The sequence below is a fragment of the Aotus nancymaae genome, unplaced genomic scaffold (genome assembly GCF_030222135.1).
Source record: "Aotus nancymaae isolate 86718 unplaced genomic scaffold, 86718_ANA_hifiasm-v0.15.2.pri h1tg000028l, whole genome shotgun sequence".
Classification (NCBI taxonomy): Eukaryota; Metazoa; Chordata; class Mammalia; order Primates; family Aotidae; genus Aotus; species Aotus nancymaae.
Window position 1 is genome coordinate 20,980,034 of NW_026988441.1, and position 12,539 is coordinate 20,992,572.

General features: G+C 42.2%; 1 long non-coding RNA gene across 1 annotated transcript in view; it reads left to right on the forward strand.

The window, feature by feature from the left end:
• Positions 1–7,937: 7,937 nt before the first annotated feature.
• The window catches only part of LOC105714493 (uncharacterized), a 192,409-nt gene continuing 187,807 nt past the window's right edge, over positions 7,938–12,539 (forward strand). The window contains exon 1 of the long non-coding RNA XR_010344303.1: positions 7,938–8,250. This is a non-coding gene — a long non-coding RNA (uncharacterized LOC105714493). The remainder of the gene's footprint in view (positions 8,251–12,539) is intronic.

Below are 12,539 nucleotides of genomic sequence, written 5' to 3' on the forward strand. Positions count from 1 at the left end.
TTTTGTGCAGGTTCTAGGGGCTTGGCTTAGTGCTAGCCGCTCTCCACTCAAAACCACTCAAAACCTGCTCCATCACCCCAGTGTCCTGCGATTTAGGATTAAATATTCCCATTTTAGAAATGAAGGTTTTGAAAGTTCTTGCTGACCTCCTTTCTCTTGGCCAACATTTGAACCTGAACCCAGATTGTTTTTTTCTTTTCTTTTTTGTTTTCTGTTTTTGTGTGTGTGTGTCTCTCCAGGCTGGATTCCCCAGGGTGGAGTGCAGTGGTGCAATCATGGCTCACTGCAGCCTCGACCATTCAGGCTCAAGAGATCCTCCCTCCTCAGCCTCCCAAGTAGCTGGGACCACAGGCACAAGCCACCATGGCTGGCTAGTCTTTTAAACATTTTTTTTTTTTTTGTAGAAATGAGGTCTTGCTCTATTGCCTGGGCTAGTCTGGAACTCCTGGGCCCAAGCGATCCTCCTGCCTTGGTCTCTCAAAGTGCTGGAATGACAAATGGGGACCAGTGCACCTGGGCATGGACCCAGAGTTTTGAGTATTCGTATACAAAGCTTCTCTGCAGTATTGGCCAGGTTGCAGACTCTGACATCTTGGTTGGAGTCCGTGGTTGCTTGCTGCACGTTGTTTTCTCTGCCTTTTTATTTTGCCTTTAATTTTGCCATTTCTTTTTAAGTTTGTAATTTCAGGCTTACAGAAAAGTTGTAAGAATTCCTATATTCTCTTCATCAGATTCCCTAATTGTTAGCATTTTGCCAGCTTTTACTCTGGTCTCTCTTCCTCTCTCTTTGTATGTATACACGCTGATAAGGTCTGGCTGTGTCCCCACTCAATCTCATCTTGAATTATAGCTCCCATAATTCCCATGTGTTGTGGGAGGGACCTGGTGGGAGATAAGTGAGTCGTGAGGGGGGTTCCCCCATACTGTTCTCGTGGTAGTGAATAAGTCTCACGAAATCTGATGGTTTTATAAGGGGTTTCTGCTTTCGCTTGGCTCTCATTTTCTCTTCCTGCTGCCTTGTTAGACATGCCTTTCACCTTCCGCTACGACTGTGAGGCCTCCCCAGCCACGTGGAACTGTGAGTCCATTAAATGTCTTTTTCTTTATAAATTACCGAATCTCAGGTGTATCTTTATCAGCAGCATGACAACAGACTAATACACACACACACACACAAACACACACACACATACCCACACACCCGCTCTCTGTAATTATGTGTAGATACACACATATTTTAATTTTTCTGAACCATTGGAGAGTTAATTGCAGACCTGATGTTCTTCCACCCATGAATACGTCATGTGCAATTCCCATAAACGAGGATGTCCTCTTCCGTAAACATAGGAGTTAGAAAACACACAAAACTCAGGAAACTACTGTGGATAGGATATCATGTCAGCTACAGATTTGGTTCTGATGTGGCTGATTATCCTAATACTATCCTTAACGGTGGAAGAAAATCGCAGATCGCAGTTGTCTTCGGTGTTCATCCCGCCTTGGCCTCCCTTTATGCCTTTATCTTCCTTTGTGTTCTGTGACACTGACGTTTCTGAGGGCTGGAGGCTGGCTACTATATGGATCGTCCTCAACTGGGTTTGTTAAATCCTGATATTTTGTGAGGATTAGGATTGGGTTATGCATTTCTGGCAGAAATGCTACCAAAATGGGGCCTGGGTCTTCTCGGTTCTTCCTATCGGGGGCACAAGATGTAGCTTTGTCTCATGATGGGAGTTGCTAATCTGGATCTCTTGGTGACAGTGGTGTTGCCAGCTTTCTCCGTTCTTAGGAAAATGTCCTTTTCCTTTGCAATAAATAAGCATCTTATGGGGAGATATTTCAAGAGTACGTAAATATCCCGTTACTCTTCAAACATCCCCTCAGTAGTTTTAATATCCGTTGACGATTCCTGGTTGATTCAAGGATGATGATGATAGTTGCCAAGAGGAAATTTTTCTGATTCTAGTATTTCTTCTGCATTTACTAATTGTCTTTCTCCTGCGAGGAAGAGCTTTTCCTTCTTTTTCATTTATTTGTTTGTATCCATGTAAGTGGTGGATTGTCATTTCATTCAATAGGTCATGATGATTTTCTATCATTATTTATTTTTGTGCTGAATTTGTCTCATATTTGGCCGGTAGGAATCTCTGCAAACTGGATTCTTCGTCCTTTTGATATGTCCCTGTTATTCTTTGAGCATTTCCTTACTTTTTGGCACTAGAATTTTCAGGCTCATCTTGTACTTTCTCGGTTGCACACCTGCAATGACCATTTTGTAAGTGGCCCTTTTTTCTTTTAGAGGAGAATGACTAGAAACCAATGCCTCCATGCTAAGTATGCTCATTGCTAGTGGAGTTCCATTGTTTCCAGGTCCTCTGTGCATATACACATGAACAATTTCTTTATCTCTTTCCCTCTCTTCCCCCACTTCCCTAACACTCTCTCCCTTCCTCCCTTTCTCTGCCCCTTTTTAAACCACAAGTTATTACCTATACCTTCCGTGTCAATCCAACACCATAGGGCTTATTCTCCAATTTTATACTCCTTTCTCCAACAATGAGAAACCTGGCTTTGAATGACTATGGCATATTTATTTGTTCATTTGTCAACTATTTATTCATAATTGTTTTGTGACAACTATTTTAATTTTACTGTCAAATTTATGTGAATTGAGCAAGTGATACATGAACACCTTCTTTTTAAAGATAGTTTTAAATATAAGTAAGGTAGATTGTATCTTCCACATTCTCCCATACCCTTAGGTCTAATCAATATGATCGATTTGTTATGAATCTTTCCAGACATTTTTCTATGTCTTATACACCCACAGAAATTGGAATTGTAATGTTTTGAGTTATTTTATATAAATAATTTGATAGTGTATACTCTGATTAGCAACATACTTTTTTTTTAATTAAAAGAAAACAAAACACAAACTCTTGGAGGCTTTCCATATTGTTACATGTCGATTCACTTCATTGCAGCTAAACTCGAGATGCTGAAGGATAAGGGAAGTGCCTAGGGTCTGAATATTGTTTTAGCACGGCTGATCTGTGGAATAGCATGCAGTACTTAAAAGGAATGGCCAGCCATTTCATGCCCATCAGCAAGTCTGTCCCTATAGTTGCTGCAGAGGAGTAGGTTTGTTGGGACTTAGAACATTTATATTTTGTAGTTAAATAAATATTACAAATGGATTCCAAAGTGGCTGCACGGGGTGTCACACTACCTGCAGTGAAGGCTGAGTATCTCCTTGGACACCCCAGGATGGGTAGCAACAGACCCTACCACTCTGTCATCAGCAGGGTGTACTCTTGAGACTGCAAATATCTTGAAGCATCCAACTTTGTATGGAGACCCCAGGTAACCCTCTACAAGTCTGGTGGCTGGTTGGGGGACTCTTTCAGGTCTTATGGCACAGGAGCAATGATTCTCACATGTGCAGAGCTCCCATCGGATAGCGCCGTTGTCAGATGAAGCTTGTGTCTTAACTCCACAGAGGCACTTCTATTACCAGGCAGAAGAACCTTCTGCGTGAGACGTTATGTTGTTGTATTGAATTTTGTCTATTTTGAAGATGGGTTGGAGGAGATAGGGGTGACATGAAATCTCGTAAGCATCAATATTTAAGAGTAGCTTCTTGTTTCCTAGTCAGATTCAGATGAGCAACAGCCCCTCTATCTTTTTTGCCATTTTCCTTCCACGTGACTCTTCTGCACATTGTCTTATTTCAGTTCCTCATCTATCTGACAAGAAAGGTGAGACAAGCTTTTCCCATTTTTCGACTTTCTCCTACTTAAGGTTACACAGCCAGTGTTGGGGCCTGGACTCAAATACAGACCCTCAGACTTTAATCCCAACATTTTTTGTAAGTAAGATTTTTGTTTCTTGCATAAAGACTTGCAACAATTGAAAAATATAGAACATTATAAAGAAAAAATAATAAATCACCCACAATTAACATTGTCATCCAGAGATGACACCATGAATATTTCCCTTTATACTTCGTACATATGTAACAAATTATATAGGGTATTTATTTGACTGTTTTATATTGTAAGCATTTTCCAATGATATTAAATTTTTTTTATAAGATTTTAGGCCAGGAGCCGTGGCTCATGCCTATAATCCCAACACTTTGGGAGGCTGAGATGGGCAGATGTCTTGAGTCCAGGAGTTCAAGACCAGCCTCGGCAACATGGTGAAAACTTGTCTCTACAAAAAATACAAAAATTAGGCAAGTGTGGTGGCATGTGCCTATAGTCTGAGCTACTCAGGAGGCTGAGGTGGGAGGATCACTTGAACCTGGGATGTTGAGGCAGCATGAAGCTGAGATCATGCTACTGCACTCCAGCCTGGGGGACAGAGCCAGGCCATGTCTCAATTTAAAAAAAAAAAGGAAATTAAAAAAAGATTTTAAATGACTGTATAAATATCTCATCATGTGAATAAATCACAGTTTGGGCAATCTTCATACTTAGGTGTAGGCTAATTTTATACCGTATTAGTCCGTTCTCATGCGGCTGTAAAGAAATACCTGAGAGTGGGCAATTTATAATATTTTCTTATAAAAGTAGCTTCTTGTTTAATGAAAGAGATTTAATTGGCTCACAGTTCCTCAGGCTGTACAGGAAGCATGGCTGAGGAGGCCTCAGAAAATTTTCAGTCACGGTGGAAGGCAAAGGGGAAGCCGGCATGTCTTACATGGCCAGAGCGGGAGGAAGAGAGAGAGCGGGGAGGTGCCACACACATTTAAACAACCAGATCTCACGGGCACTCACTGACTATCAAGAGAGCAGCACCAGGGGAAATCCTCCCCCTTGATCCAGTCGCCTCCCCGCAGGGCCCACCTCCAACATTGGGGATTACAATTTGACATGAGATTTGGGTGGGAACGGAGATCCTAAATCATATCATATGCTGTCATCGTTATATATAAAGTTTCAAATAACATCCCTGAATGCAAATATTTAAGTATATCCCTGCTCATTTCCTTGGAATACAGACCTAAAAATGAAGAGACATCCCAGGCCAAAAGTTATGCACATGGTTTAGCTTCTTAATATCTAAAGCTCAAGTCTAGTTTAAAAAGGGCTTGCTGATGGCCACCCTCAGGGTAGGGCAATGAAAGTGCAAACCGCCCTCCTACAAGAGCATTCCACATGGGAAACCATGATTTGATATTGTCACATCAAGTTTCCAAATGCAGATGAGGAAAAGAGTCAGCAAGGTTAAATAAGCTTCCTAAGGTTACAGAGAGGGGACCCAGCTCCCATTCCCAGAGCTCGATGGACACCACTCTGCTGCACCCCCATATCATCTGAACAAGCCTGACCTTGGCAGGGAGCCACGGAGCCCCTGAGGATGGTATCATGTGTCAGTGGGACATGCATCTGCCCCCACCCCCTCTGCTTCTGCTATTTGAGAGGACTCATCCCATACGCAGGCGGCAGGGCGGTCACCACTGTAATACCAGCCTGAGGAGCTCACCTCCCTCTGACCCGGGAAAGTTCAGGGCATTATATGATATAAGATACCACGCATGGGTTGGTGTAATACAGTGGGACCCGGTCTAGGCAGGGGTGAGTAGATAGATGATAGTTAGGAATGACTATGGCAAAAGTCCCACAGACTTGTTTTAAGTTATGTCTGTAAGTATGTAACAGTATAATTGTAGGTTGAGTTACCAGCACGGATTAGAAATTACTAGGGACCAAGCATGGAGTTGTGTCAAGGTCAGACTAAGGAAATGGGGGTTGTGGTTTTTCTAAGTGCAGTGGAGGAAAATCCATCAATGACAGGTATAAAGTACTGTACTTCTCTTAATCCATATAAATAGTCAGTAGTTACAGATACATGTGCATTTTTCCTTTCATTGAACGCTTCAGACAGGTTGGTTTAGGAAGGTGTGATGTTTAATTTTGGGCGTCAGCTTGACTGGATTAAAGGATATCTAGATAGCTGGTAGAGCATTATTTCTGGGTGCATCTGTGAGTGTATTTCTGGAGGAGATTGGAGGACGAGTTGGTGGACTGAGTTGGGAAGGTCTGCCCTCAATATAAGCAGGCACTGTCCAATCTTCTGGAGTCCCAAATAGAACAAAAAGGTGGAGGAAAGGTGAATTTGTGCTTTCTCTCTCCTAGAATGGAGGCACACACCTTCTGCTGCCTTTGGACATCAGAGCTCCAGGTTCTTTCTCCTGGAACTGAGGCACCCATCTTCTGCTGCCTTTGGACATCAGAGCTCCAGGTTCTCTCTCCTAGAACTGAGGCACCCATCTTCTGCTGCCTTTGGACATCAGAGCTCCAGGTTCTCTCTCCTAGAACTGAGACACCCGTCTTCTGCTGCCTTTGGACATCAGAGCTCCAGGTTCTCTCTCCTAGAACTGAGACACCCATCTTCTGCTGCCTTTGGACATCAGAGCTCCAGGTTCTCTCTCCTAGAACTGAGACACCCATCTTCTGCTGCCTTTGGACATCAGAGCTCCAGGTTCTCTCTCCTAGAACTGAGACACCCATCTTCTGCTGCCTTTGGACATCAGAGCTCCAGGTTCTCTCTCCTAGAACTGAGACACCCATCTTCTGCTGCCTTTGGACATCAGAACTCCAGGTTCTCTCTCCTAGAATTGAGGAACCCACCTTCTGCTGCCTTTGGACATCAGAGCTCCAGGTTCTCTCTCCTAGAACTGAGACACCCACTTTCTGCTGCCTTTGGACATCAGAGCTCCAGGTTCTCTCTCCTAGAACTGAGGTACCCATCTTCTGCTGCCTTTGGACATCAGAGGTCCAGGTTCTCTCTCCTAGAACTGAGACACCCATCTTCTGCTGCCTTTGGACATCAGAGCTCCAGGTTCTCTCTCCTAGAACGGAGGCACCCATCTTCTGCTGCCTTTGGACATCAGAGCTCCAGGTTCTCTCTCCTAGAACTGAGACACCCATCTTCTGCTGCCTTTGGACATCAGAACTCCAGGTTCTCTCTCCTAGAATTGAGGCACCCACCTTCTGCTGCCTTTGGACATCAGAGCTCCAGGTTCTCTCTCCTAGAACTGAGACACCCACTTTCTGCTGCCTTTGGACATCAGAGCTCCAGGTTCTCTCTCCTAGAACTGAGACACCCACTTTCTGCTGCCTTTGGACATCAGAGCTCCAGGTTCTCTCTCCTAGAACTGAGACACCCACTTTCTGCTGCCTTTGGACATCAGAGCTCCAGGTTCTCTCTCCTAGAACTGAGACACCCATCTTCTGCTGCCTTTGGACATCAGAACTCCAGGTTCTCTCTCCTAGAATTGAGGAACCCACCTTCTGCTGCGTTTGGACATCAGAGCTCCAGGTTCTCTCTCCTAGAACTGAGACACCCACTTTCTGCTGCCTTTGGACATTAGAGCTCCAGGTTCTCTCTCCTAGAACTGAGGTACCCATCTTCTGCTGCCTTTGGATATCAGAGGTCCAGGTTCTCTCTCCTAGAACTGAGACACCCATCTTCTGCTGCCTTTGGACATCAGAACTCCAAGTTCTCTCTCCTAGAACTGAGGCACCCATCTTCTGCTGCCTTTGGACATCAGAGCTCCAGGTTCTCTCTCCTAGAATTGAGGCACCCATCTTCTGCTGCCTTTGGACATCAGAGCTCCAGGTTCTCTCTCCTAGAACTGAGGCACCCATCTTCTGCTGCCTTTGGACATCAGAGCTCCAGGTTCTCTCTCCTAGAACTGAGGCACCCATCTTCTGCTGCCTTTGGACATCAGAGCTCCAGGTTCTCTCTCCTAGAACTGCAGCACCCATCTTCTGCTGCCTTTGGACATCAGAGCTCCAGGTTCTCTCTCCTAGAATTGAGACACCCATCTTCTGCTGCCTTTGGACATCAGAGCTCCAGGTTCTCTCTCCTAGAACTGAGGCACCCATCTTCTGCTGCCTTTGGACATCAGAGCTCCAGGTTCTCTCTCCTAGAACTGAGACACCCATCTTCTGCTGCCTTTGGACATCAGAGCTCCAACTTCTCTCTCCTAGAATTGAGACACCCATCTTCTGCTGCCTTTGGACATCAGAGCTCCAGGTTCTGGGGCCTTTGTACTCGAGAATGTACACCAGCAGCCCCTGCCCCAGGTTCTCAGGACTTTGGCCTCAAACTTCAAGTTACACCACTGGCTTCTCTGGTTTTGAGGCTTTTGGACTTGGACTGAGCCGTGCTGCCGGCATCCCTGGGTCTCCAGCCTGCAGATGGCCTGTCGTGGGACTTCTCAGCCTTCATAATCATGTGAGTCAATTCCCTTAATAAATAACCTCTCATTTATCTATCCATGCATCCTACTGGTTCTGTCCCTTTGACGAACCATGACTAATACTAAAGCTTTCTTCTGTAAGGGACAAATTTTAAGTGAAGATTTGAAGACCAGGGTTGCCATATGTGAGAGGAAAGACTGGATAAATAGAGAAGCATGCGTTTCAAAAATATGGCCTAAAAATCCATAGGGGAAGTGAAATTACCCATTCAATTATCTATGTAGGTTACATCCTTTGGATAATTGTCTATTGGGCATTAAGTGAAGATGGTATGATAGGGCAGATTGCCTGATCAGGGTGAGGTATGTGGGACCAGTGAACCTCACAGGTTTATGGAATAACTCAGTCTTCCCCAACCTTCCCTGATGATGAGAGTTGCCATCTTAGTGATTCTGACTCAGTGGGTCAGAAAAGCACGTGGGAATGTGGGTTTTAGCAAGTACTTCTGGTAATTCCTAGTTTGGGAAAACTTGGATAGAGAACACAGAAACTTTTGAATGAAGCTTTGAAAATATTAATGAGCATAAGATCACCTGAATATCTTATTAAATTTCACATTCTGGATATATATATGCGGGGTGGAACTTGAGCTTCTGCATTTCCTCCAAGCTCCCAGATGAGGCCTCACCTGGTCCTCTGAAGACGTTGCTTTGAAAAGCAAGCACGTAGACCGGAAGTTATAAAGAGGTGGCCCGTGGGCTGTACATGGTCAGATGCGTTTTGTTTGGCTTTGTATGGTCTTTAGTTTTTAAAGTTTTACTGCTGAAAAATGGAAAGTCTTCCCCTTCTAACCATGATGAAATAACTGGTACCAGACCGGGTTCTCCTGTCATAAACAACTATAAAACTAGACAAAATCTGTGGTGACTGATTTGGGGCAATAGCAATTAGGTAGCACAAAACAATGATTGAGAGATGGGAAGCTCATGTGAGGAGATTTCTGCTCATTCAGTCCTCTGCCCGGGTTGTAATAGTAGCACAATCACAGCAGAGCAAGCTGATATCTGAGCAGAGGATGGTGAGCTGGCTGAGCTGAGGAGAATGAGGTCAGAGTTTGAGTCACATCAAGTGGCTGGAATCTGCACAATGGAGCATCGGAGAGAGGGAGGTGTGTAGGGGGTTTCCTGCAAGTCCATGGCTGAGAACCAGACTGCACGTGCATGAAGAAGATTACCTAGTGCTTACCAGAGTTAAGCTATTGTGAGATTGAAAGCATAGCAGAGAGACTAAAGCTTTGACAGTGATGGAGGACAGGCAGTGTGGTGGGGCTGGATGCTTGATTTTCAACCTTATTAGAGTGAAGACTTCTCTTGAGCACATGGTTAACATCTCAGGCATCCTTCAAGACACCAGAAAATTGTGCCTAAGGTATAAGAACTATCCTTGATTTGTCTCAACAGAGTCTAAATTAAAGCCCCCAACAAGAACTTCAGGGTAGACACTTTGCAGTTTGAATCCTGTGATTTCATCACAGCAAAGGAAAAAAATAAACAATGGAAGGACACCCCTAAGGGAATAGGAGGAAATATTTGCCAGCTATGTGTCTGATAAAAGATTAACATCCAACATTTTAGAAGAACTCAAACAACTTAACAATAAATACCAAATACCTGATCAAAAATGAGCTAAGGACCTAAATGGACATGTCTCCGAAGAAGACATACAAAAGGCCAACAGGTGTTTGAAAAGATGCTCAGCGTCTCTAGTCATCAGGGAAATGCAAACTAAAACCACAATGAGATATCACCTGACACTTTGTTATAATGGCTATTGTCAAAAAACAAAAGATGACAAATGTCGATAAGGATGTGGAGAAAAGGGAGCTTTTGTACACTGTTGGTGTGAATGTAAATGGTACAACCATTATGGGAAACAGTGCAGAGATTCCTCAAAAAGCTAAAAATAACTAGAAACTGAAATAGATCTGTCCCATGACCCAGCTATCACACTTCTGGGTATAGATCCAAAGGAAATGAAATCAGTATCTTGAAGAGATATTTGCGCCCCTATGTAGCATTATCCACAATAGCCAAGATATGAAATCAGCCTAAGTGTATGTACGTTGACACATGAATGAATAACAAATATGTGGCCAGGCGAGGTAGCTCATGCCTGGAATCCTAACAGTTTGGGAGGCTGAGGTGGGTGGATCACTTGAGACCAGCCTGGCCAACATGTTGAAACCCCGTTTCTACTAAATATACAAAAAAATTAGCCAGGTGTGGTGGTTCATGCCTGTAATCACAGATACTTTGGAGGCTGAGGCGTGAGAATCGTTCAAAACCAGGAGGCGGTGGTTGCAGTGAGTGGAGATCGTGCCACTGCACTCTAGCCTGGGCAACAGAGCAAGCTTCTGTCTCAAATAAAAAATAAAAAAAAGAAGAAGAAAGAAAGAAAGAAAACGTGATACACGTACACACACACATGAGGAAATTCTGTCATTTGTGACAAGATGGATGAACCTGGAGGACATTCTGTTAAATGATATAAGCCAGGTAGAGACAGACAGGCAAAAAAGGGACAGTATTTAGGTTCCACATACATCTCACTTGTATGTGGAAACTAAAACAGTTGAGTTCAGAGAAACAGAGAGTAAAATAGTGACTGTCAGGAGCCGGGGATAAATAAGTCATGGAGAGCTAAGGTACAGCATGGTGACAATAGTAAATTAATCTGTATCATATACTTGAAATTTGCTAAAAGAATTAATCTTAGGTGTTTTCACCACACACGAAAAAATTTAACTGTGCGAAATGAAGGATATGTTAATTAGTTTGATTGTGGCAATCATTTCACGATAAATACGTGTCTCAAAATATCACATTGTATACCTTAAATATATGTAATTTTTATTCGTAACATATCCCACAGTAAAGCTGGAAAAACATAAAATAATTGAATTTATTATTTAAAAAAATCTTCCCATACGAGAAGTGTTGTGATGAGTTCATGTTGTCATGAGTTCACCAATAAATGCTATCACAGATTTACAAAAGCAGTGACATCAATATTACACAGACGTTTTCCAAAAATGTAGGAGAGACTGCTTCCTAATATATGTTATTAGTCCAGCATAATCCTGATATCAAAAGTTGCCAATGCCATTAGAAGGAAAGGAAATGACAGGTCAATATCTCTTGTGAACACACAAACCAAAATTCTCAACAAAATATAAGCCAGATGAATCCAGCATTACATGAAAACTGCATCTTAGTATTGCAAAGACGTTTCAACATAGAAAAATTAATCGAAGCAATTTCACATGTTATAGAATAAAGTAGAAAAATCGTATTATAATCTCAGTAGATGCAGCAAAAGAGTTTGATGAAATCCGAAACTCATTCATGATGAAAAAAACTCAGCAAATTGCAAATAGAAGGAAACTTTCTCAACCTGATCATGGGCATCTATGAAAATCATACAGCAACCAGCATTGTTAATGGTTAAAGCCTGAATGCTTTCCCCCAAGACTGCGAATAGACAAAGATGATCAGTCTCATTACTTCCCTTAGATACCGTACTAGATGTCCTAGCCAATGCCATAAGGCAAAATAAATAAACAAATGAATTTTTAAAATGACAGAGGAAATAAAAAGGAGGAAATAAAAATGTATTAACAAGTGTTGTGATTATCTGTAAAGAAAATCCTAAGGATTTTATAAAAAACTACTAGATCTAAAAATGAATTTAGCAAGGTCACAGAATACAAGATGAATATATGAAGTTAATTATTATGAACAACAAATAATTTAGAAAATAAAATTTAAAAATGAATTGGGAGTAAATTTGTTGAAAACTGTGCAAGATTTCTACATGGAAAGCTATAAAACATTTCTGAAAGAAATTAAGAAAGATCTCAATTAACTGAAAGTTATGTCCTGTTAGTGGATGGGAAGACTAGATGGTGTTAAGATGTTCTTTGTTCTAAATTGATATATAGATTTAATGACATTCCAAACAAAATCTCAGTAGGCTTTTTTTTTTTTTTTGGTAGGAATTAACAAAGTTACCCTAACCCGATCTAAAAATGCAAAAGACCTAACATAGCTGAAACAAGATTTAAAAAGAACAAAATCAGAGGACTCACGCTTCCTGATTTCTGTGGTGCTACAAAAACTAGGTATCTGTGTAGAAAAAAATGAACTCAATCCTTCACTCACGTTGTTTTCAAGAATTAGTTTGAAATGAGTCATAGATTTGAGAATAATGCCTTCCACTATAAAACTTCTAGGAGATAGCATAGGAGAAAAACTTTGCAATTTA